The following is a 2,923-nucleotide window of genomic DNA, read 5'->3' on the forward strand; positions in this document are numbered from 1 at the left end:
GGTGCTTGTGGAGCACACTGGTTCAAATATATTACTAAAGCATGGTGTATTAGCGCACTGTCATTTACAGACAGCACCTTTTCTTCTGAAATGGCCACAAAATTAGAACTGACAAGCAAACATCTATCATTTGCACATTGTCAAGTAAAGTGTATTGATTTGTTTTGATCCTATTAATATATTTGTTTTCATCACACTTCAAAATTACAAAAAAAATGTGCTTCATTTGTGCTTTCCTAACTGCTGACCTTTTTTGAAATATTTGTATTGTTCATTTACAGGTATTTACATTGTTGTGTGTTACAAAAGAACTGGGGTCCTACAGACTTTTCCTTCACACTCTCTTTATCCCAGGAAGATTGTCAGAAAGTTCACTTGATAAAATCTTCTAAAATTGCAGTCAGACAAAGAAAAAGCAAACACCAATCTCTTTGTTAAAAGAATAAGCAGCGAATTTGTCAGAAGACATAGCGTGACATTTGACCTCTGACTTGGAGCACACAGCAAATGAGACAAGATAAACACAAATGCATGGTTATTATCTCATTCTAGCATGATTAGTTTGATAGTGCTGCAGAGTCACCCCCACCCCTACTCCCAGTGCCTAGGGCCCTAGGGTCCAGAAAGGGAGGTGGTTGCACGGAGAGGTGTCAGCGACTGAACTTTGCTTTTCACTGGCCATCTTTTTTTTGTCTTAGTATACGTTCCTCCACCAGAAAGGCCATACCTGAAAGTAAGAGGCACTTAAAATGCCAATAATTGGATAAGCTAGCAAGCACGATTATGCAACTTTCTGTTTATTAAACATCTTGATAAATATTAATAACATTAAAATCAAATGAATATTAATAAGATTAAAATAAAATGTGGAACCATGGCGGAACATTGAACTGAAATTATGCACAAAACCCCAGAATAGATTAACACCTGAAATGAATTTCGTGTTTACCAGGCCTCTACTGCTACTCAATGAAACTCAGAAACTGTTGTAAAATGTTTCATAAATGATATTGAAAGTCTGCAGCTTCTGTAGCATCATTTTTTATGACACTTCTCCTCTCTGTACCAGTCCAAGGCTCTCGTGTGGTTTTTGCTGCTGTTTCCCACTCTGGCCTGTGTCTCATTGATTATTGTACAACAAATGCCGTGAAGTGTGTTTCTTCAACTGAATCCGTATATAAATGGGGGTCACACATTGTTTCACGATTCACTGCCTCCCTAATACTAGTATGATAGATCTTCAGTGCATCTTGGCTATAATTCCTTTTTTGCTGCAATTGACACCGTAACCAAACGAAAGTAAACGACTGCCTGCCAAGAGTGTGCTTAGCTGTTTTCCCTATATTTTCTGATCTCTGGTGCATGTGCTATTCTAAATGTAACAGAAGCTTATCCTCTCGAAGGAAAGCTGTATGCTGGAAAACAAAACATGCTGAATCATTTTAAAGTGGTTGCTTTTTATGGAAATGTTGGATATAAGTGGTATAGTTGTGTAAAGAATTGGTTTAGATGTGCACGTCTCTGACTTTATTAACAATAAAAAAAACACATCAGTTTCAGTGGCAGCATCACGCATTACATCTTTTACAGTTTGAAAGGGACCCAGCTAAACTGAGGGGGGGGGGGCTCCCCCATGATGCAAAGAGGTTGGAGTCTGCCGAATTAGCTAAATGCAGGCCGGGGCGAATGCTTTGTTCCTCACCGTGCCCACACTGTGCATTATTTCACTGGTCTATGCATAGCTCTAGCCTGCCACTGGATTCTACCCCAGCTGTTTTATCATGAAATAGGCCCCTTTTATCTTCAGCCAGTCCTGGAGAAATAGAACACAAACCAATTGAACATACATTTATAACATGCAGGTTTGACTAGGTTGCAATGGATAGCCTAAAGGTTAAACCGGGAGATTGATTTGATATTGGAATGTAATGAGAAGCATGTTTTTTTAACTATGTGAAACACAAGTAATTTTTATATAATAAATTGATTTCTTGTAAATGTATCAGAAGTTTCAGATGCGATGATGTTATAATCATTGATGAATTTCTTAGTTTTATCAATGTGTGTGCTTCTCAGACTATGGAGAATTTGTTCCGGGTGGGGTGGTGAAGATAAAAATTAGTCTTAATGTTTCCAAATGCTAGTATTTTTTTATCACTTTCTGGGACTTTGCTCCATGTGGCTAAATAAATATTCTTGAATTGTCAGTCACGTGTTATAAAACGTATGGCCGACACAGGTATTTGATGTTTGCTGTGGCAAGAAATGATAGCGAGATCTAATATTAGAGTCCTAAGATGTGTTATATGAAGTCGATTTGGTCATTCGACAATACTTTACACAAATGTTTATTTTTCTAATACTTTACCCATTTGTGTTCTGGCAAATGTTAAAATTACTGGCTGTTGAAAAAAGCTTGTTGTAAGTGCCTCCATTTTATATATAAATAACAAAATGTGCATATGATGCAACCAAGCAGTTAACATACTTATAAAAATGTAAGGACAAACGTTTTTCAAAACACCAGAGCCTACTCACAAAAGCACTTTTGAGAACAATAAATACTACTCCAGTTCCACTTCCCATACTCACAGGTGCTGTTCATAAAACTCCAAAGTATACAAAAAAGTGATGGATAGAATGCTTGAATTAATGTCAGCCAACTGGTAATTATTTGGGGTGCATACAAGACCATCGTATTTTAGCTCACCATGCCACCTGTGTTTGGAGCCAGCCCTAGCAAATTGGTCTTGACCCTACTCTACTGGAAACTGTCCAGCCCAAACTGGCAAAGCAGGTCCTCTCTGAACTGGAACACAAGCAACCCATGACCAGTTTCACCCTAGTTGGGGCTCACCAGTTATATATTAGGTCCATTGACACAGTGTGCATGGGACCCACATCTGGGCACACCTATGCCACT

This window comes from Triturus cristatus, chromosome 8, assembly GCF_964204655.1.
Source record: "Triturus cristatus chromosome 8, aTriCri1.1, whole genome shotgun sequence".
Taxonomy (NCBI): domain Eukaryota; kingdom Metazoa; phylum Chordata; class Amphibia; order Caudata; family Salamandridae; genus Triturus; species Triturus cristatus.